Source organism: Convolutriloba macropyga, chromosome 1 (genome assembly GCF_964194025.1).
Source record: "Convolutriloba macropyga chromosome 1, txConMacr16.3, whole genome shotgun sequence".
Classification (NCBI taxonomy): domain Eukaryota; kingdom Metazoa; phylum Xenacoelomorpha; order Acoela; family Convolutidae; genus Convolutriloba; species Convolutriloba macropyga.
The window spans coordinates 30,706,360-30,730,946 of NC_134468.1; positions in this window are offsets into that span (position 1 = coordinate 30,706,360).

Consider the following 24,587-nt stretch of genomic DNA (forward strand, 5'->3'; position numbering starts at 1 on the left):
TACTCGTTTCTGTTGCGTAATTCCGAACTATTTGTCTTTGAGGGCTCCCAAGTGTAGAATAGAAACGAGGACAGAAGAGACAGAAAAAGTTTTTGTCAAAACCCTGGTCTAGAGAAAGGTGTACTAAATACAGCCGCAAATTGTTAGAGATAACGAAACAGTTCTCTTGTCTACTCAGACTGTACCGATTCTGAGAGAGGGTTTTTACAATTTCATATTTCATCCTTTTGTTGGAATTTATCGACTGCGACACAATCGTGGGCTTAATTTCGTTTAAGAGAGATGAGCTTTTGAGTTCCAATACTCCATCAGTTTCACTGTGCGTACCATATTCGTTGTCACGTTGGGAAAAATGACTTTCACCAAGAACACTTTCCTGGCTAGTAGGTTGTGTTGATAGAGCTTGTGAATCATAGTTTTGTGAATCATAGTTGATAGAGCTTGTGAATCATAGTTTTAAAGAATAATAAAACTATAATCGAATGAAGGAACAGACAATCTTTTCTGATAGATGTTTGTCAAAATGACGCACATAGCTCTGACAGAAGGGAAAAAGATGTTGACAAACAGGACAGGGAATCTGAGCCTCGAACCGATGATGAAGTTTGTTGTGATACATCATTGCAGCCACGTCAGGGTTCTCATCGCAAATAGTACATTTCAAGGCATAATCGTGCTTCTCTTCATTCCCCCAAAAATTTTCATAGATGTCAGTTTTACGCTGTGGGCGTCTGTTATGTTGCTGTGCCGAGGCATCCAAATTTTGATGTCTGACAACATCTTCAATAACTGAAACCGATTCGCCAACAACCGGCAAAATTTGATCTTGTGGCGTTTCTTCATCAATGAGGGCTTGATTTGATGTTGAATTTTGTTTTTTGGAGCATAATGCATGATGAAGACTGGCGTCTGAAGTCCAACTGCTGTTTCTTTTTGAGCGGCTCTTCTTTTCTGCATGAAGATCACTGTGTGGACACTGACATCTGTTGAGCTCTCCGTTTCGAAAATATTTTGCTCCGTAGTTAACGCAGATTTCGACTCCTTGGTCAATGTCAAGGAGAGTGACCAGACGCACAACTCCCATTTTCGACTTTTGTATTTTGTAAACAACATTGGGGCGACAAGAGTGGTTGACGAACGAGACGAGTTTGATGCGTATACTGACAAACAAAAGTTGAAAAATCAAATTCAAAGTCCAAACCTTCGGTCAAATTCCCCACAACTCCTACCAGTCCAGGTATAACCACACCCTTTTTTATTTTGTTGTTGGCAACAACCGACAAACCACAATAACCGCAGTCGTTATCACTTAAAAAAGCATCCACAGATGGTTTATAACCAACAGATTGGAATGAAGTTGTATAATTTGCTTCAAGAAAACGGTAGAGGTTATCTTGATCGGAGAAACTGATGACATGTTTTTGGGGCAATAGCTTTGTGACTTCATATTCCGTCCTTGTCAATAAAGGATTCAGTCAAAAGAAAGTCAATTGAAGCCAGTAATTTGTAGTCATGCACCGTTAACTCAACAGTTGCAGCCGCTTTGGCCGAGGACATTACTTCAGGAGTTCGTTGTTTACTCAGAAGGTCAATATTATGGTCTTTCTGGAACAAATTTAATAAGTCTCTCTTCACAATTTAAAAACTGAACTTCAAATTTACTCTAAAACAGAGAAAACAATGTGTTTCTTGTGCAAATTCTTAAGCCTATAAACAGCGAAACCAGAAAAAAGCATCCATATAAGTTCTACAGGTCATTTTTATGGCCCTGTCCGTAAGCAAAAATTTAGGCACAATCAAGAAAACTCACGGCCTGTTTTCTTTTTCTGAGAACAAAAAGAAAAAGTACCATTTTAAATCTGAATACAATACATAAAATACTTCCAATTTACCTATGGTCAAATGAACAATTTAGATGGTTCTATGTCATACCAACTGTAAATATTTGAGTAATTTGTCTTCATTGGAGTCAGGACAACATTACGAAATCCCAGCATTCTTTCGAGAGTTTTTAAGAAAAATCTGTCAAAAAATGCGCAGGTCATTATAATGGCCCTGCTTTTGAAACCTGCATTAATCTGAAAAACAAAATCTGTGTTACAAGCAGTTCAAGAAGGGTCACTAAGTACAATTTATGATGGCAGTTCATAACAAATGACTAAAGACATCATATTGAGAGGGGATATATTAACAGAACTATGAGCGGAGCAACAAAAGAGAACGTAATAGCTTGTACAAATTGAATTAGCATCTTATATAACAATCACAAACCAAAAAAATAACAAACTGACAATCCATTTATGACTTCTTATTTAAGCTCAAGCTCGATTCTGAGCGCAATAGAAAATTTCTGATTATAAAGTACAAAGTAAGCGTTTGAAGTTCGAATGCAGTTTTGCAGAGTCTACGCATTTAAAGAAGCAAGCGCACAGTCATTACAGTTCTCATTATGAAGGTCAAAATTATGGCCCTTCACTTTCTATGGTTTTTTGGGCCCAGGTAAGGTTCATTTTTCTGTTGAAGTCCTCCATTGCGGGTACTAATTTGGGCACTGACTTTTTCCAAACATACTTGTCCAAATATGACCAAATGACAGCTATTTGGATAGAGTATTTGAGATTCAGACAAGTGAATTATTTGTGGCTCAGTTCCACTGCGTCAGTCAATGTCGTGCACTCAGCTAATTCCCGCCCACACACAACATAAGCCTATAAATGAGTTCGGTTGCATTATATGTTAGTGAAAAGTGAATTTTTGATTTTGGTAAAAGGTACCTTGTTAGGGCTTTGAACAATAGCTCCATTGCAAAGATTCCACTTAGCAACAAACTCATCAATATTGTCTTGGTCCTAGGAGAAAATTTGTTAGCCACAATAATAACTTTGGTTTAATTAGAGTCATCTTACAGTTGTTTTGCTGATGAAGTTCAACTTCATTCGGCATCTTGACTCAGTATCAATGAGACGACTGTTTCCAAAGATCCTTTTCTGGGGAGCAAGATGAAGCATTAGCAGAAGAGCTTTGTTTTTCGAATTTTTGTTTGGAACAAATTTAAAAATTATAAAGCATCCCTGCGTTTATTATGAACTATTTGAAATTCTGATACCTCTCAATATAGACTCAGCTTCCTCTGGCAGGTCGTCACATGTTTTTGCCATAAATAAAATCTTTTCCTGCTCTTCCTTTAAGAGGACTTCAAATGGTTCCTCGTGAGCACTATTTGTCCAGCGCTTGTACTCAAGGTCAACCTAACAACAAGAAAAATGAAGTCTTTTAGGATTGAAAAGTCTTATTTAAACAACCAACGTGAACTGCGTCGTTAAAGGAGAGTCCAATAAATGAGCAGTACTCAGTTATGTCAAATGACTCTTTCATGCTTTGGAGGATTTCATTTCGCTCAAGGAATGTTGATGCTCTAATGTTTTCACTAGACTGATCAGTCCTGGAAAAATGCCTTTTAAGCTCCGAAAGATCAGCCATTTTCAACACTCGTCTGCTTTGTGTCGTACTTTTTTTTACGAGATTTGGACTGGCCGTCCAAAGCGACTACAAACCAAAAATTTCTTGAGCACGTTTTGCTAAACCAAATTTTGTAAAAATTCTTTTGTTACCTATGTCATCTTTAGACTCATCAGAAGGAGGCAAATTTTCATTTTCTTTCTGTCGGATGTAGCGCATTTTATGTTCAAAAATGCCCGACCGAGGTACAGATACCTCATCTAAGAGTTTATGTGATGGCTGGAAAAAGAGGCCCTAAAATGATTTAAAAGTGAATTTAAATATTCTTATTGAACAAGTGTTATTTGTGAACACTAACAAATGGATACTTTTGTCCTTCAACTGTATAGGCGGGGAACGACTCTATGCACATTTGAGCGTAGATGCATTTAATTGTCGTACTAGGCTTGCTTCCATGTAGCTACAGAACAAAGTAGCATGCAAAGTTTAAGCCTTCACATAACAGTACCCAAAAGTACATAAGTACATTTTGGTTGTTCAAAAAAGATACAAAATTACCTCCACCATCTTTGCGCAAAATATGCACGCCAATTTCGTTTTATGGCTCTCAATTTTGGGTTTTATTCCCCTTGTGAGAGCTTGGAGATCTTCAATGGAAGCCGGTTCTCGAGCATTAACTGACTCCGGCGTTATAACGGGAGTTCGCACTTGTACCGGGGTACTTCCAGCAGAAATCACCATGCGTTTTTTTATTGGTGTTTGCACTGGTCCAACGGGTGATTCTGTTTGGATCTTGTTTCTTATTGCATAAATAACCGCTACTGGGAACCCCATTTTCTCGAGCCTATCGTCCGGCAATTGATGGAAGGAGTCAATTTGCAGAAAATTTTGCCTGATAGTGTTCAAGAGCTGACCCGTCTGTTCGGGATCATAATCAAGAATCCTGACAATGTCAGTTAAGAACATGATCTAGGAACAAAATCTTAAATCCCAGGAAACTTGAAAAACAAATGCGAACTCATGATAGCAGTTTGAACAAAGAAAATTTAAAATAAGAAGGTAAATATTATGGGCCTTCTGTATTTTCTCGATGGACAAAAACTAACACAAAATTTCAGCCTCAATTGTCACCATAACCACGAAAAAATGTCCTGCAAATAATAGGGTCGTTCTTTCTGAGGCGGGAAACAGAATTCAATTCAAGTTCACATGATAATCGCTAGCACAAAAAAGAAGGTCATTTTTATGGCCCTTACTAGCACAAAAAAAGAAGGTCATTTTTATGGCCCCACTTTTTTCCTACTTTTTGTACTCACATCAGCATGTCAGCAAAACTAGTAAGGTCATTATTAAGGCCATTGTTATCGCAACACACTAACAAACTAAATTGAAGCAAGTTTACTGCCTACAAATCTAAAATATTGAAGAAGGTCAATATTACGGCCCTTCTGTTTATAAAAAAGTTAGTAGATCTGGTCAATTTTAACGCGTTCATTAAAAAACAAACAATAACAACACAACTTGGGTCTACTCTTCATCCATCAGTTTCTTCTGCAAACACTTCGACGGGTTGTAGCAGTGAACACATTTTACTTGACAGCAACTTTCGCATAAGACAATTTCGGATATCTCGTAGAAAAGCTCATCACAAACGCAACATTCAAACCTTTGTTCTTTTTCCACAACCCTCTTACTGTTCTTTATCAAAAAATCCAGATAAGGAGACTTCTTCAGAAAGTTTAAGCACCAATCCACACCAGCTGACTCATTTTGAATCCAGGATCTGGGCATCTTCACATTTTGTTCTTTGGCTGTTTTGTAAGCAATTTTCCAAACTCCTTGACGCGATTTTGCCTCCCTCATTTTTTTGAAGACTTCCCGCGCTACTGCTGCCTCCAACACGGGTTTTCGCCCCCTACTATGAAAAACTTTGTTTCTTTCAATCCGTCTCTGGATTGTAGTGCGCGGTACGGAGATCTTTTTAGAATTTCCCCTTCACGAGGTGCCAGTTTTTCCTATATAAGTAATCACTGAGGTCATCAAAAACTGGCTAAACTTCCTTTTCGTTTTGCGTACATAGAGCCGGGTCATCTCAATCTGCAGAGAATTTATTCGTTTTTCAAATGTTTAGTGAGAAGACTTTTTAACTCTAAAAAACTGATAAGTCACGAAGTCACCAGACCTGTTAGAAGATTTTTTCTGCCTAAAGTATGGTACTTTTCCAGCTTAGACACGTCTACTAGTGATAAACAACAGGTTCCGAACGCCAAAAGCCCGAAATAAGCTCAACTTAGAGAGTTATTTGCATAAAAGAAGAGGCTATATTTTAGATGATTCAGTACACCTAATAAAGCAAACACGGAAAGCCAGAAAAAAGATGCAATACTATTTTAAAATTAAAGTCTGCCGTGTCCATAACTTTTAAGAACGAGTAGACAAATTATCTACGGATTTAAATTCCCCAATTTGGCTCTAGGTGGCCGAGAAAAAGTAAAAATGACCACTTTTTTTCAGAAACCGACTTTTCTTCAAAAATCATAATATTTTATAGAAATTTAGAAATTCCTCAGAATTTTTACGTCAATTTCAGTGCAAAAAGTGGGTACAGTTGAAGGAAAACCATTTTTGACCAAAAAAACTAAAAAACCTCAGATTCAAGTGATCTCTAAATTTCGAAGATTTTCGAGAGAAAACTTTTATGAAACATAGAGAAAGCCTTTCTTTTACTGGAGCCCTTTTTCAGCTTAGACACGTCTACTAGTGCCAAACAACGGGTTCCGAACGTCAAAAGCCCAAAATAAACCGAAATTAGAGAGATATTTGCGAAAAAGAGGCTATATTTTAGAGGAGTCTGCACACTTAAGAAAGCAAAAACGGAACCCAAGAAAAAAGATAAAATACTATTTTAAAATTAAAATCCATTGTGTCCATAAGTTTTAAGAACGAGTAGACAAACTATCTACGGATTTACATTCCCCAATTTGGTTATAGGGGGTCGAGAAAAAGTAAAAATGACCACTTTTTTTTGAAAACCGACTTTTCTTTAAAAATCCTAACATTTTATACAAAATTTGAAATTCCGCAGAATTTTTACGTCATTTGCAGTGCAAATACTGGGTAGAGATGAAAGAACAACATATTTGACCAAAAAACTAAAATATCTCAGATTCAAGAGTTCTCTAAATTTAGTTTCGAGAGAAGACTTTTTTGAAACATAGAGAAAGCCCTTCTTTTCTTGGAGCCTTTTTTGCCTAAAGTAGGGCAATTTTTGGGCTTAGACACGTCTACTAATGGGAAACAACAGGTCCCGAACGTCAAAAGCGCAAAATAAGCTCAACTTAGAGAGATATTTGCGAAAAAAGAGGCTATATTTTAGAGGAGTCAATTTACCTAATAAAGCTAACATGGAAACCCAGAAAAAAGGTACAATACTACTTCAAATTCTGTCGTGTCCATAAAACTTAAGAACGAGTAGAAAAACTATCTACGGATTTACAATTCCCAATTTGGCTATAGGGGGCCGAGAAAATGTAAAATTGACCACTTTTTTTCAAGAATCGACTTTTCTTCAAAAACACTAACACTTTATAGAAATTTTGAAATTCTGCAGAAGTTTTTTGTCATTTGCAGTGCAAATAGTGGGTACAGATGAACGAACAACATATTCGACCAAAAAAACTAATATATCTCAGATTCAAGAGATCTCTAAATTTAGAAGAATTTCGAGAGAAGAATTTTTTGAAACATAGAGAAAGCCTTTCTTTTCTTGGAGCCTTTTTTGTCTAAAGTATGGTAATTTTTCGGCTTTGACACGTTTACTAATGATAAACAACAGGTCCCGAACGTCAAAAGCGTAAAATAAGCCCAACTTAGAGAGATCTTTGCGAAAAATAGGCTATATTTTAGAGGAGTCAATTTACCTAATAAAGCTAACATGGAAACCCAGAAAAAAGGTACAATGCTACTTGAAAATCAAATTCGTTTGTGTCCAAGAGTTTTGAGAACGAGTAGACAATTATCTACTGATTTACATTACCCAATTTGGCTATAGGGGGCCAGGAAAAAATAAAAATGACCACTTTTTTTCGAAAACCGACTTTTCTTCAAAAATCCTAACATTTTAAAGAAATTTTGAAATTCCGCAGAATTTTTACGTCATCTGCAATGCAAACAGTGGGTACAGATGAAGGAACAACATATTTCACCAAAAAACTAAAATATCTCAGATTCAAGAGATCTCTAATTTAAGAAGAATTTCGAGAGAAGACTTTTTTGAAACATAGAGAAAGCCTTGCTTTTCTTGGAGCCTTTTTTGTCTAAAGTATGGTAATTTTTCGGCTTTGACACGTCTACTAATGATAAACAACAGGTCCCGAACGTCAAAAGCGTAAAATAAGCCCAACTTAGGGAGATCTTTGCGAAAAACAGGCTATATTTTAGAGGAGTCAATTTACCTAATAAAGCTAACATGGAAACCCAGAAAAAAGGTACAATGCTACTTGAAAATCAAATTCGTTTGTGTCCAAGAGTTTTGAGAACGAGTAGACAATTATCTACTGATTTACATTACCCATTTTGGCTATAGGGGGTAAGGAAAAAATAAAAATGACCACTTTTTTTCGAAAACCGACTTTTCTTCAAAAATCCTAACATTTTAAAGAAATTTTGAAATTCCGCAGAATTTTTACGTCATCTGCAATGCAAACAGTGGGTACAGAAGAAGGAACAACATATTCCACCAAAAAACTAAAATATCTCAGATTCAAGAGATCTCTAATTTAAGAAGAATTTCGAGAGAAGACTTTTTTGAAACATAGAGAAAGCCTTTCTTTTCTTGGAGCCTTTTTTGCCTAAAGTATGGTACTTTTTTGGCCTAAACACGCTTAGTACTGCAAAATAACAGGCTGCGATCGTCAAAAGCCCGAAATAAACTCAAACTCAACTTAGAGATATATTTGCGTAAAAAGTGGCTATATATTAGAAGAGTTAGTACACCTAATAAAGCAAACACGGAAACCTAGAAAAAAGATACATTACTATTTTAAAATCAAAAACCGTCGTGTCCATAATTTTTAAGTACGAGTAGACTAACCATCTACTGATTTACATTACCTAATTTGGCTATAGGGGGCCGAGAAAAGAAAAATGACCACTTTTTTCGAAAACCAACTTTTTTTCAAAAATCCTAACATTTTATAGAAGTTTTGAACTTCTGTGGAATTTTTAGGTCATTTACAGTGCAAATAGTGGGTACAGATGAAGAAACAACATATCTGACCAAAAACTAAAGTATCTCGGATTCAAGAGAACTCTAAATTTTGAAGAATTTGAAACATAGAGAAAGCCTTTCTTTTCGTGGAGCCTTTTCTGCTTAAAGTATGGTATTTTTCCGCTTAGGCACGTCTATTAGTGATAAACAACAGGTTCCGAACGTCAAAAGCCCGAAATAAACTCAACTTAGAGAGATAATTGCGAAAAACTAGGCTATGCTTTAGAATAGTCAATGCACCTAATAAAGCAAACACGGAAACCTAGAAAAAAGATAAAATACTATTTTAAAATCAAAATCCGTTGTGCCCGAAAGTTTTAAGAACGAGTAGACTAACCATCTACTGATTTACATTCTCCAATTTGGCTATAGGGGGCCGGGAAAAAATAAAAATGACCACTTTTTTTCGAAAAACGACTTTTCTTCAAAAATCCTAACATTTTAAAGAAATTTTGAAATTCCGCAGAATTTTTACGTCATTTGCAGTGCAAATACTGGGTAGAGATGAAGGAACAACATATTTGACCAAAAAACTAAAATATCTCAGATTCAAGAGTTCTCTAAATTTAGTTTCGATAGAAGACTTTTTTGAAACATAGAGAAAGCCTTTCTTTTCTTGGAGCCTTTTTTGACTAAAGTAGGGTAATTTTTGGGCTTAGACACGTCTACTAATGATAAACAAAAGGTTCCAAACGTCAATAGCCCGAAATAAACTCAATTTAGAGAGATATTTGCGAAAAAAGAGGCTATATTTTAGAAGAATCAGTACACCTAATAAAGCAAACACGGAAACCTAGAAAATAGATACAATACTATTTTAAAGTCGAAATCCGTCGTGTCCATAAGTTTTAAGAACGAGTAGACTAACCATCTACTGATTTACATTACCCAATTGGCTATAGGGGGCCGAGAAAAAGTAAAAATGACCACTTTTTATTCGAAAACCGACTTTTCTACAAAAATCCTAACAATTTATAGAAGTTTTGAAATTCTGCGGAATTTTTAGGTCATTTGCAGTGCAAATAGTGGGTACAGGTGAAAGAACAACATATTTGACGAATAAAACTAAAATATCTCAGATTCAAGAGATCTCTAACTTTAGAAGAATTTCGAGTGAACACTTTTTTGAAACATAGAGAAAGCCTTTCCTTTCTTGGAGCCTTTTCTGCCTAAACTATGGTACTTTTTCGGCCTAAGCACGTCTTTTAGTGATAAGCAACAGGTTCCGAACGTCAAAAGCCCGAAATAAACACAATTTGGAGAGATATTTTCGAAAAAAGAGGCTATATTTTAGAGGAGTCAGTACATCTAATAAAGCAAACACAGAAACCTAGAAAAAAGATAAATACAATTTTAAAATCAAAATCCGTCGTGTCCATAAGTTTTAAGAACGAGTAGACTAACCAACTACTGATTTACATTACCCAATTTGGCTATAGGGGGCCGAGAAAAAGTGAAAATGACCACTCTTTATTCAAAAATCGACTTTTCTTCGAAAATCCTAACATTTTATAGAAGTTTTGAAATTCTGCGGAATTTTCAGGTCATTTGCAGTGCAAATAGTGGGTACAGATGAAAGAACAACATATTTGACCAAAAAAATAAAATATCTCAAATTCAAGAGATCTCTAAATTTTGAAGGTTTTCGAGAGAAGAATTTTTTGAAACATAGAGAAAGACTTTCTTTTCGTGGAGCCTTTTCTGCCTAAAGTATGGTATTTTTGGCTTAGACACGTCTACTAGTGATAAAAACAGATTCCGAACGTCAAAAGCCCGAAATAAACTCAACTTAGAGAGATATTTGCGAAAAAAGAGGCTAAATTTTAGAAGCGTCAGTACACCTAATAAAGCAAACACGGAAACCTAGAAAATAGATACAATACTATTTTACAGTCAAAATCCGTCGTGTCCATAAGTTTTGGGAACGAGCAGACTATCCATCTACTGATTTACATAACCCAATTTGGCAATAGGGGGCCGAGAAAAAGTAAAAATGACCACTTTTATTTCGGAAACCAACTTTTTTTCAAAAATCCTAACATTTTATAGAAAATTCGAAATTCTGCGGAATTTTTAGGTAATTTGCAGTGCAAATAGTGGGTTCAGATGAAAAAACAACATTTTTGACCAAAAAAACTAAAATATCTCAGATTCAAGAGAACTCTAAATTTTGAAGAATTTGAAACATAGAGAAAGCCTTTCTTTTCGTGGAGCCTTTTCTGCCTAAAGTATGGTATTTTTCGAATTAGACTCGTCTACTAGTGATAAACAACAGATTCCGAACGTCAAAAGCCCGAAATATACTCAACTTAGAGAGATATTTGCGAAAAAAACAGGCTATATTTTAGAAGCGTCAGTACACCTAATAAAGCAAACACGGAAACCTAGAAAATAGATACAATAATATTTTACAGTCGAAATCCGTCGTGTCCATAAGTTTTAAGAACGAGTAGACTAACCATCTACTGATATACATTACCCAATTTGGCAATAGGGGGCCGAGAAAAAGTAAAAATGACCACTTTTTTTCGAAAACCGACTTTTCTTCAAAAATCCTAACAATTTATTGAATTTGTTGAATTCTGCGGAATTTTTAGGTCATTTGCAGTGCAAATAGTGGCTACAGGTGAAGAAACAACATATTTGACCAAAAAACTAAATTATCTCAGATTCAAGAGATCTCTAAATTTAGAAGAATTTTTTGAAACAAAGAGAAAGCCTTTCTTTTCGTGGAGCCTTTTCTGCCTACAGTATTGTATTTTTTCGGCTTATACACGTCTACTGTCGAAAACCGACTTTTCTTCAAAAATCCTAACATTTTATAGAAGACTCGAAATTCTGCGGAATTTTTAGGTAATTTGCAGTGCAAATAGTGGGTACAGATGAAAAAACAACATATTTGACCGAAAAAACTAAAAATATATCAGATTCAAGAGATCTCTAAATTTAGAAGAATTTTGAGAGAAGACTTTTTTGAAACATAGAGAAAGCCTTTCTTTTCGTGGAGCGTTTTCTGCCTAAAGTATGGTGTTTTTCGGCTTAGACAGGTCTACTAGTGATAAACTACAGATTCCGAACGTCAAAAGCCCGAAATAAACCCAACTTAGGAGATATTTGCGAAAAAAGAGGCTATATTTAGAAGGAGTCAGTACAACTAATAAAGCAAACACGGAAAACCAGAAAAAACATACAATAATGTTTTAAAATCAAAACCCGTCGTGTCCATAAGTTTTAAGAACGAGTAGACTAACTATCTACTGATTTACATTACCCAATTCGGCTATAGAGGGCAGAGAAAAAGTAAAAATGGCCACTTCTTTTTCGAAAACCGGCTTTTCTTCAAAAATCCTAACATTTTACAGAAATTTTGAATATCTGTGGAATTTTTACGTCATTTGCAGTGCAAATAGTGGGTACAGACGAAAGAACATCATATTTGACCAAAAAAACTAAAATATCTCAGATTCATGAGATCTCTAGTTTAGAACAATTTCGAGAGAAGACTTTTTTGAAACATAGAGAAAGCCTTTCTTTTTGTGGAGCCTTTTCTGACTAAAGTATGGTATTTTTCGGCTTAGACACGTCTATTAGTGATAAACAACAGGTTCCGAACGTCAAAAGTCCGAAATAAACCCAACTTAGAGAGCTATTTGCGAAAAAAAGGCTATATTTTAGAGGAGTCAGTACATCTAATAAAGCGAACACGGAAACCCACAAAAAAGATACAATACTAATTTAAAATCAAAATCCGTTGTGTCCATAAGTTTTAAGAACGAGTAGACTAACCATCTACTGATTTACATTACCCAATTTGGCAATAGGGGGCCGAGAAAAATTAAAAATGACCACTTTTTTTTCGAAAACCGACTTTTCTTCAAAAATCCTAACAATTTATTGAATTTTTTAAATTCTGCGGAATTTTAAGGTCATTTGCAGTGCAAACAGTGGGCACAGATGAAGAAACAACATATTTGACCAAAAAACTAAATTATCTCAGATTCAAGAGATCTCTAAATTTAGAAGAATTTTTTGAAACATAGAGAAAGCCTTTCCTTTCGTGGAGCCTTTTTTGCCTAAAGTAGGGTATTTTTTGGCTTAGACACGACTACTAGTGATGAAAAAAAAGTTCCGAACGCCAAAAGCCCGAAATAAATTCAACTTAGAGAGATATTTGCTAAAAAAGAGGCATTACTTTAGAAGAGTCAGTACACCTAATAAACCAAACACGGAAACCTAGAAAAAAGATACAATACTAATTTAAAATCAACTTCTGTCATGCCCATAAGTTTTAAGAAAGAGTAGACTAAACATCTACTGATTTACATTACCCAATTTGGCTATAGGGGGCCCGAGAAAAAGTAAAAATGACCACTTTTTTTTCGAAAACCGACTTTTCTTCAAAAATCCTAACATTTTATAGAAAACTCGAAATTCTGCGGAATTTTTAGGTAATTTGCAGTGCAAATAGTGGGTACAGATGAAAAAACAACATATTTGACCAAAAAAACTAAAAATATATCAGATTCAAGAGATCTCTAAATTTAGAAGAATTTTGAGAGAAGACTTTTTTGAAACATAGAGAAAGCTTTTCTTTTCGTGGAGCCTTTCTGCCTAAAGTATGGTATTTTTCGGCTTAGACACGTCTACTAGTGATAAACTACAGATTCCGAACGTCAAAAGCCCGAAATAAACCCAACTTAGGAGATATTTGCGAAAAAAGAGGCTATATTTAGGAGGAGTCAGTACAACTAATAAAGCAAACACCGAAACCCAGAAAAAAGATACAATACTGTTTTAAAATCAAAATCCGTCGTGTCCATAAGTTTTAAGAAAGAGTAGACTAACTATCTACTGATTTACATTACCCAATTCGACTATAGGGGGCCGAGAAAAAGTAAAAATGGCCACTTCTTTTTTCGGAAACCGACTTTTCTTCAAAAATCCTAACATTTTATAGAAATTTTGAAATTCTGTGGAATTTTTGAGTCATTTGCAGTGCAAATAGTGGGTACAGACGAAAGAACATCATATTTGACCAAAAAACTAAAATATCTCAGATTCAAGAGATCTCTAGTTTAGAAGAATTTCGAGAGACGATTTTTTGAAACTTAGAGAAAGCCTTTCTTTTCTTGGAGCCTTTTCTGCCTAAAGTATGGTGTTTTTTGGCTTAGACACGTCTATTAGTGATAAACAACAGGTTCCGAACGTCAAAAGTCCGAAAAAACCCAACTTAGAGAGCTATTTGCGAAGAAAAGGCTATATTTTAGAGGAGTCAGTACATCTAATAAAGCGAACACGGAAACCCAGAAAAAAGATACAATACTAATTTAAAATCAAAATCCGTTGTGTCCATAAGTTTTAAGAACGAGTAGACTATACATCTACTGATTTACTTTACCCAATTTGGCTATAGGGGACCGAGAAAAAGAAAAAATGACCGATTTTTTTCGAAAACCAACTTTTCCTCAAAAATCCTAAAATTTCCTTCAAAATCCTAAAGAAAGCCTTTCTTTTCGTGGAGCCTTTTCTGCCTAAAGTATGGTATTTTTCCGGCTTAAACACGTCTATTAGTGACAAACAACAGGTTCCGAACGTCAAAAGTCCGAAAAAAACCCAACTTAGAGAGCTATTTGCGAAGAAAAGGCTATATTTTAGAGGAGTCAGTACATCTACTAAAGCAAACACGGAAACCAAGAAAAAAAATACAATAAATACTATTTTAAAATCAAAATCCGTCGTGTCCATAAGTTTTAAGAACGAGAAGACTAACCATCTACTGATATACATTACCCAATTTGGATATAGGGGGCCGAGAAAAAGTAAAAATGACCACTTTTTTTCGAAAACCGACTTTTCTTCAAAAATCCTAAAACTTTATTGAAATTTTTAAATTCTGCGGAATTTTTAGGTCATTTGCAGTGCAAATAGTGGGTACAGATGAAAAAGCAACATATTTGACCAAAAAAACTAAAATATCTCAGATTCAAGAGATCTCTAAATATAGAAGAATTTCGAGAGAAGACTTTTTTGAAACATAGAGAAAGCCTTTCTTTTCGTGGAGCCTTTTCTGCCTAAAGTATGGTGTTTTTTGGCTTAGACACGTCTACTAGTGATAAACAACAGTTTCCGAACGTCAAAACCCCGAAATAAACCCAACTTAGGGAGATATTTGCGAAAAAAGAGGCTATTTTTTAGAGGAGTCAGTACATCTAATAAAGCAAACACGGAAACCCAGAAAAAAGATACAATACTATTTTAAAATCAAAATCCGTTGTGTCCATACGTTTTAAGAACGAGTGACTATACACCTACTGATTTACTTTACCCAATTTGGCTATAGGGGACCGAGAAAAAGAAAAAATGACCGATTTTTTTCGAAAACCGACTTTTCTTCAAAAATCCTAAATTTTCCTTCAAAATCCTAAAGAAAGCCTTTCTTTTCGTGGAGCCTTTTCTGCCTACAGTATGGTATTTTTTCGGCTTAGACACAACTACTAGTGATAAACAACAGGTTCCGAACGTCAAAAGCCCGAAATAAACTCAACCTAGAGAGATAATTGCGAAAAAAGAGGCATTATTTTAGAAGAGTCAGTACACCTAATAAAGCAAACACGGAAACCTAGAAAAAAGATACAATACTATTTTAAAATCAAAATCCGTCTTGCCCAAAAGTTTTAAGAACGAGTAGACTAACCATCTACTGATTTACATTACCCAATTTGGCTATAGGTGGCCGCGAAAAAGTAAAAATGACCACTTTTTTCCAAAACTGACTTTTCTTCAAAAATCCTAACAGTTTATAGAAATTTTGAAATTCTGCGGAATTTTTTTATGTAATTTGCAGTGCAAATAGTGGATACAGATGAAAAAACAACATATTTGACCAAAAAAACCAAAATATCTCAGATTCAAGAGATCTCTAAATTTAGAAGAATTTCGAGAGAAGACTTTTTTGAAACATAGAGAAATCCTTTCTTTTCGTGGAGCCTTTTCTGCCTAAAGTATGGTATTTTTTCGGCTTAAACACGTCTACTAGTGATAAACAACAGGTTCCGAACGTCAAAAGCCCGAAATAAACTCATTTTAGAGAGATATTTGCGAAAAAAGGCTATATTTTAAAAGAGTCAGTACACCTAATAAAGCAAACACGGAAACCTAGAACAAATATACAATAAATACTATTTTAAAATCAAAATCCGTCGTGTCCATAAGTTTTAAGAACGAGAAGACTAACTATCTACTGATTTAATTTACCCAATTTGGCTATAGGGGACCGAGAAAAAGAAAAAATAACCGATTTTTTTTCGAAAACCGACTTTTCTTCAAAAATCCTAAATTTTCGTTCAAAATCCTAACGAAAGCCTTTCTTTTCGTGGAGCCTTTTCTGCCTAAAGTATGGTGTTTTTTGGCTTAGACACGTCTACTAGTGATAAACAACAGTTTCCGAACGTCAAAACCCCGAAATAAACCCAACTTAGGGAGATATTTGCGAAAAAAGAGGCTATTTTTTAGAGGAGTCAGTACATCTAATAAAGCAAACACGGAAACCCAGAAAAAAGATACAATACTATTTTAAAATCAAAATCCGTTGTGTCCATACGTTTTAAGAACGAGTGACTATACACCTACTGATTTACTTTACCCAATTTGGCTATAGGGGACCGAGAAAAAGAAAAAATGACCGATTTTTTTCGAAAACCGACTTTTCTTCAAAAATCCTAAATTTTCCTTCAAAATCCTAAAGAAAGCCTTTCTTTTCGTGGAGCCTTTTCTGCCTACAGTATGGTATTTTTTCGGCTTAGACACAACTACTAGTGATAAACAACAGGTTCCGAACGTCAAAAGCCCGAAATAAACTCAACCTAGAGAGATAATTGCGAAAAAAGAGGCATTATTTTAGAAGAGTCAGTACACCTAATAAAGCAAACACGGAAACCTAGAAAAAAGATACAATACTATTTTAAAATCAAAATCCGTCTTGCCCAAAAGTTTTAAGAACGAGTAGACTAACCATCTACTGATTTACATTACCCAATTTGGCTATAGGTGGCCGCGAAAAAGTAAAAATGACCACTTTTTTCCAAAACTGACTTTTCTTCAAAAATCCTAACAGTTTATAGAAATTTTGAAATTCTGCGGAATTTTTTTATGTAATTTGCAGTGCAAATAGTGGATACAGATGAAAAAACAACATATTTGACCAAAAAAACCAAAATATCTCAGATTCAAGAGATCTCTAAATTTAGAAGAATTTCGAGAGAAGACTTTTTTGAAACATAGAGAAATCCTTTCTTTTCGTGGAGCCTTTTCTGCCTAAAGTATGGTATTTTTTCGGCTTAAACACGTCTACTAGTGATAAACAACAGGTTCCGAACGTCAAAAGCCCGAAATAAACTCATTTTAGAGAGATATTTGCGAAAAAAGGCTATATTTTAAAAGAGTCAGTACACCTAATAAAGCAAACACGGAAACCTAGAACAAATATACAATAAATACTATTTTAAAATCAAAATCCGTCGTGTCCATAAGTTTTAAGAACGAGAAGACTAACTATCTACTGATTTAATTTACCCAATTTGGCTATAGGGGACCGAGAAAAAGAAAAAATAACCGATTTTTTTTCGAAAACCGACTTTTCTTCAAAAATCCTAAATTTTCGTTCAAAATCCTAACGAAAGCCTTTCTTTTCGTGGAGCCTTTTCTGCCTCCAGTATGGTATTTTTTCGGCTTAGACACGACTACTAGTGATAAACAACAGGTTCCGAACGTCAAAAGCCCGAAATAAACTCAACCTAGAGAGATAATTGCGAAAAAAGAGGCATTATTTTAGAAGAGTCAGTACACCTAATAAAGCAAACACGGAAACCTAGAAAAAAGATACAATACTATTTTAAAATCAAAATCCGTCTTGCCCAAAAGTTTTAAGAACGAGTAGACTAACCATCTACTGATTTACATTACCAATTTGGCTATAGGTGGCCGCGAAAAAGTAAAAATGACCACTTTTTTTTCCAAAACTGACTTTTCTTCAAAAATCCTAACAGTATATAGAAATTTTGAAATTCTGCGGAATTTTTTTATGTAATTTGCAGTGCAAATAGTGGATACAGATGAAAAAACAACATATTTGACCAAAAAAACCAAAATATCTCAGATTCAAGAGATCTCTAAATTTAGAAGAATTTCGAGAGAAGACTTTTTTGAAACCTAGAGACATCCTTTCTTTTCGTGGAGCCTTTTCTGCCTAAAGTATGGTATTTTTTCGGCTTAAACACGTCTACTAGTGATAAACAACAGGTTCCGAACGTCAAAAGCCCGAAATAAACTCATTTTAGAGAGATATTTGCGAAAAAAGCTATATTTTAAAAGAGTCAGTACACCTAATAAAGCAAACACGGAAACCTAGAACAAAGATACAATAAATACTATTTTAAAATCAAAATCCGTCGTGTCCATAAGTGTTAAGAACGAGAAGACTAACTATCTACTGATATACATTAGCAAATTTGGATATAGGGGGCCGAGAAAAAGTAAAAATGACCACTTTTTTTCGAAAACCGACTTTACTTCAAAAAACCTAAAACTTTATAGAAATTTTTAAATTCTGCGGAGTTTTTAGGTCATTTGCAGTGCAAATAGTGGGTAAAGATGAAAAAACAACATATTTGACCAAAAAAACTAAAATATCTCAGATTCAAGAGATCTCTAAATATAGAAGAATTTCGAGAGAAGACTTTTTTGAAACATAGAGAAAGCCTTTTTTTCGTGGAGCCTTTTCCGCCAAAAGTATGGTGTTTTTTGGCTTAGACACGTCTACTAGTGATAAACAACAGTTTCGGAACGTCAAAACCCCGAAATAAACCCAACTTAGAGAGATATTTGCGAAAAAAGAGGCTATTTTTTAGAGGAGTCAGTTCATCTAATAAAGCAAACTTGGAAACCCAGAAAAAAGATACAATACTATTTTAAAATCAAAATCCGTCGTGTCCATAAGTTTTAAGAACGAGTAGACTAACCATCTACTGATTTACATTAACCAATTTGACTATAGGGGAACGAGAAAAAGTAAAAATGACCATTTTTTTTTTCGAAAACCAACTTTTCTTCAAAAATCCTAACATTTTATAGAAATTTTGAAATTCTGCGGAATTTTTACGTCAATTGCAGTGCAAATAGTAGGTACAGACGAAAGAACAACATATTTGACCAAAAAAACTAAAATATCTCAGATTCAGGAGATCTCTAAATTTAGAAGAATTTTGAGAGAAGACTTTTTGAAACATAGAGAAAGCCTTTCCTTTCGTGGAGCCTTTTCTGCCTAAAGTATGGTGTTTTTTCGGCCTAAACACGTCTTTCAGTGATAAACGACATGTTCCAAACGTCAAAAGCCCGAAATAAACACAACTTAGAGAGATATTTGCGAAAAAAGAGGCTATATTTTAGAGGAGTCAGTACATCTAGTAATGCAATCAGGGAAACCCAGAAAAAAGATACGATACTATAAAAAAATCAAAATCCGTCTTGCCCAAAAGTTTTAAAAACGAGTAGACTAACCATCTACTGATTTACATTACCCAATTTGGCTATACGTGGCCGAGAAAAAGTAAAAATGACCACTTTTTTTCGAAAACCAATTTTTCTTCAAAAATCCTAACATTTTATAGAAATTTTGAAATTCTGTGGAATTTTTGAGTCATTTGCAGTGCAAATAGTGGGTACAGATGAAAGAACATCATATTTGAACAAAAAAACCAAAATATCTCAGATTCAAGAGATCTCTAGTTTAGAAGAATTTCGAGAGACGATTTTTTGAAACTTAGAGAAAGCCTTTCTTTTCTTGGAGCCTTTTCTGCCTAAAGTATGGTGTTTTTGGCTTAGACACGACTACTAGTGATTGAAAAAAGGTTCCGAACGTCAAAAGCCCGAAATAAATTCAACTTAGAGAGATATTTGCGAAAAAAGAGGCATTACTTTAGAAGAGTCAGTACACCTAATAAACCAAACACGGAAACCTAGAAAAAAGATACAATACTATTTTAAAATCAACATCTGTCGTGCCCATAAGTTTTAAGAAAGAGTAGACTAACTATCTACTGATTTACATTACCCAATTCGGCTATAGGGGGCCGAGAAAAAGTAAAAATGGTCACTTCTTTTTTCGGAAACCGACTTTTCTTCAAAAATCCTAACATTTTATAGAAATTTTGAAATTCTGTGGAATTTTTGAGTCATTTGCAGTGCAAATAGTGGGTACAGACGAAAGAACGTCATATTTGACCAAAAAAACTAAAATATCTCAGATTCAAGAGATCTCTAGTTTAGAAGAATTTCGAGAGACGATTTTTTGAAACTTAGAGAAAGCCTTTCTTTTCTTGGAGCCTTTTCTGCCTAAAGTATGGTGTTTTTGGCTTAGACACGTCTACTAGTGATAAAAAACAGGTTCCGAACGTCAAAAGTCCGAAATAAACCCAACTTAGTGAGCTATTTGCGAAAAAAAAGGCTATATTTTAGAGGAGTCAGTACATCTAATAAAGCGAACACGGAAACCCAGAAAAAAGATACAATACTAATTTAAAATCAAAATCCGTTGTGTCCACAAGTTTTAAGAACGAGTAGACTATACATCTACTGATTTACTTTACCCAATTTGGCTATAGGGGACCGAAAAAAAGAAAAAATGACCGATTTTTTTTCGAAAACCAACTTTTCTTCAAAAATCCTAAAATTTCCTTCAAAATCCTAAAGAAAGCCTTTCTTTTCGTGGAGCCTTTTCTGCCTACAGTATGGTATTGTTTCGGCTTAGACACGACTACTAGTGATAAACAACATTTTCCGAACGTCAAAAGCCCGAAATAAACTCAACCTAGAGAGATAATTGCGAAAAAAGAGGCATTATTTTAGAAGAATCAGTACAACTAATAAAGCAAACACGGAAACCTAGAAAAAAGATACAATACTATTCTAAAATCAAAATCCGTCTTGCCCAAAAGTTTTAAGAACGAGTAGACTAACCATCTACTGATTTACATTACCCAATTTGGCTATAGGTGGCCGAGAAAAAGTAAAAATGACCATTTTTTTTCCAAAACTGACTTTTCTTCAAAAATCCTAACAGTTTATAGAAATTTTGAAATTCTGCGGAATTTTTTTATGTAATTTGCAGTGCAAATAGTGGATACAGATGAAAAACAACATATTTGACCAAAAAAACCAAAATATCTCAGATTCAAGAGATCTCTAAATTTAGAAGAATTTCGAGAGAAGACTTTTTTGAAACATAGAGAAATCCTTTCTTTTCGTGGAGCCTTTTCTGCCTAAAGTATGGTATTTTTTCGGCTTAAACACTTCTACTAGTGATAAACAACAGGTTCCGAACGTCAAAAGCCCGAAATAAATTCAACTTAGAGAGATATTTGCGAAAAAAAGCTATATTTTAGAAGAGTCAGTACACCTAATAAAGCAAACACGGAAACCAAGAAAAAAGATACAATAAATACTATTTTAAAATCAAAATCCGTCGTGTCCATAAGTTTTAAGAACGAGAAGACTAACCATCTACTGATATACATTACCCAATTTGGATATAGGGGGCCGAGAAAAAGTAAAAATGACCACTTTTTTTTCGAAAACCGACTTTTCTTCAAAGATCCTGAAACTTTATAGAAATTTTTAATTTCTGCGGAATTTTTAGGTCATTTGCAGTGCAAATAGTGGGTACAGATGAAAAAACAACATATTTGACCAAAAAAACTAAAATATCTCAGACTCAAGAGATCTCTAAATATATAAGAATTTCGAGAGCAGACTTTTTTGAAACATAGAGAAAGCCTTTCTTTTCGTGGAACCTTTTCTGCCTAAAGTATGGTGTTTTTGGCTTAGACACGTCTACTAGTGATAAACAACACTTTCGGAACGTCAAAACCCCGAAATAAACCCAACATAGAGAGATATTTGCGAAAAAAGATGCTATTTTTTAGAGGAGTCAGTACATCTAATAAAGCAAACACGGAAACCCAGAAAAAAGATGCAATACTATTTTAAAATCAAAATCCGTCTTGCCCAAAAGTTTTAAGAACGAGTAGACTAACCATCTACTGATTTACATTACCCAATTTGGCTATAGGTGGCCGAGAAAAAGTAAAAATGACCATTTTTTTTCGAAAACCGACTTTTCTTCAAAAATCCTAAAATTTCCTTCAAAATCCTAAAGAAAGCCTTTCTTTTCGTGGAGCCTTTTCTGCCTACAGTATGGTATTGTTTCGGCTTAGACACGACTACTAGTGATAAACAACATTTTCCGAACGTCAAAAGCCCGAAATAAACTCAACCTAGAGAGATAATTGCGAAAAAAGAGGCATTATTTTAGAAGAATCAGTACAACTAATAAAGCAAACACGGAAACCTAGAAAAAAGATACAATACTATTCTAAAATCAAAATCCGTCTTGCCCAAAAGTTTTAAGAACGAGTAGACTAACCATCTACTGATTTACATTACCCAATTTGGCTATAGGTGGCCGAGAAAAAGTAAAAATGACCATTTTTTTTCCAAAACTGACTTTTCTTCAAAAATCCTAACAGTTTATAGAAATTTTGAAATTCTGCGGAATTTTTTTATGTAATTTGCAGTGCAAATAGTGGATACAGATGAAAAACAACATATTTGACCAAAAAAACCAAAATATCTCAGATTCAAGAGATCTCTAAATTTAGAAGAATTTCGAGAGAAGACTTTTTTGAAACATAGAGAAATCCTTTCTTTTCGTGGAGCCTTTTCTGCCTAAAATATGGTATTTTTTCGGCTTAAACACTTCTACTAGTGATAAACAACAGGTTCCGAACGTCAAAAGCCCGAAATAAACTCAACTTAGAGAGATATTTGCGAAAAAAAGCTATATTTTAGAAGAGTCAGTACACCTAATAAAGCAAACACGGAAACCAAGAAAAAAGATACAATAAATACTATTTTAAAATCAGAATCCGTCGTGTCCATAAGTTTTAAGAACGAGAAGACTAACCATCTACTGATATACATTACCCAATTTGGATATAGGGGGCCGAGAAAAAGTAAAAATGACCACTTTTTTTTCGAAAACCGACTTTTCTTCAAAGATCGTGAAACTTTATAGAAATTTTTAATTTCTGCGGAATTTTTAGGTCATTTGCAGTGCAAATAGTGGGTACAGATGAAAAAACAACATATTTGACCAAAAAAACTAAAATATCTCAGACTCAAGAGATCTCTAAATATATAAGAATTTCGAGAGCAGACTTTTTTGAAACATAGAGAAAGCCTTTCTTTTCGTGGAACCTTTTCTGCCTAAAGTATGGTGTTTTTTGGCTTAGACACGTCTACTAGTGATAAACAACACTTTCGGAACGTCAAAACCCCGAAATAAACCCAACTTAGAGAGATATTTGCGAAAAAAGATGCTATTTTTTAGAGGAGTCAGTACATCTAATAAAGCAAACACGGAAACCCAGAAAAAAGATGCAATACTATTTTAAAATCAAAATCCGTCTTGCCCAAAAGTTTTAAGAACGAGTAGACTAACCATCTACTGATTTACATTACCCAATTTGGCTATAGGTGGCCGAGAAAAAGTAAAAATGACCACTTTTTTTTTCCAAAACTGACTTTTCTTCAAAAATCCTTACAGTTTATAGAAATTTTGAAATTCTGCGGAACTTTTTTTTTGTAATTTGCAGTGCAAATAGTGGATACAGATGAAAAACAACATATTTGACCAAAAAAACTAAAATATCTCAGATTCAAGAGATCTCTAAATTTAGAAGAATTTCGAGAGGAGACTTTTTGAAACATAGAGAAAGCCTTTCCTTTCTTGGAGCCTTTTCTGCCTAAAATTTGGTTCTTTTTTGGCCTAAACACGTCTTTTAGTGATAAACAACAGGTTCCGAACGTCAAAAGCCCGAAATAAACTCAACTTAGAGAGATATTTGCGAAAAAAAAAGCTATATTTTGGAAGAGTCAGTACACCTAATAGAGCAAACACGGAAACCTAGAAAAAAGATACAATAAATACAACTTTAAAATCAAAATCCGTCGTGTCCATAAGTTTTAAGAACGAGAAGACTAACCATCTACTGATATACATTACCCAATTTGGATATAGGGGGCCGAGAAAAATTAAAAAATGACCACTTTTTTCGAAAACCGACTTTTCTTCAAAAATCCTAAAACTTTATAGAAATTTTGAAATTCTGCGGAATTTTTTTATGTAATTTGCAGTGCAAATAGTGGATACAGATGAAAAAACAACATATTTGACCAAAAAAACTAAAATATCTCAGACTCAAGAGATCTCTAAATATAGAAGAATTTCGAGAGAAGACTTTTTTGAAACATAGAGAAAGCCTTTCTTTTCGTGGAACCTTTTCTGCCTAAAGTATGGTGTTTTTTGGCTTAGACACGTCTACTAGTGATAAACAACAGTTTCGGAACGTCAAAACCCCGAAATAAACCCAACTTAGAGAGATATTTGCGAAAAAAGATGCTATTTTTTAGAGGAGTCAGTACATCTAATAAAGCAAACACGGAAACCCAGAAAAAAGATACAATACTATTTTAAAATCAAAATCCGTCGTGTCCATAAGTTTTAAGAACGAGTAGACTAACCATCTACTGATTTACATTACCCAATTTGGCTATAGGGGAACGAGAAAAAGTAAAAATGACCATTTTTTTTGAAAACCGACTTTTCTTCAAAAATCCTAGCATTTTAAAGAAATTTTGAAATTCTGCGGAATTTTTACGTCATTTGCAGTGCAAATAGTAGGTACAGACGAAAGAACAACATATTTGACAAAAAAAACTAAAATATCTCAGATTCAAGAGATCT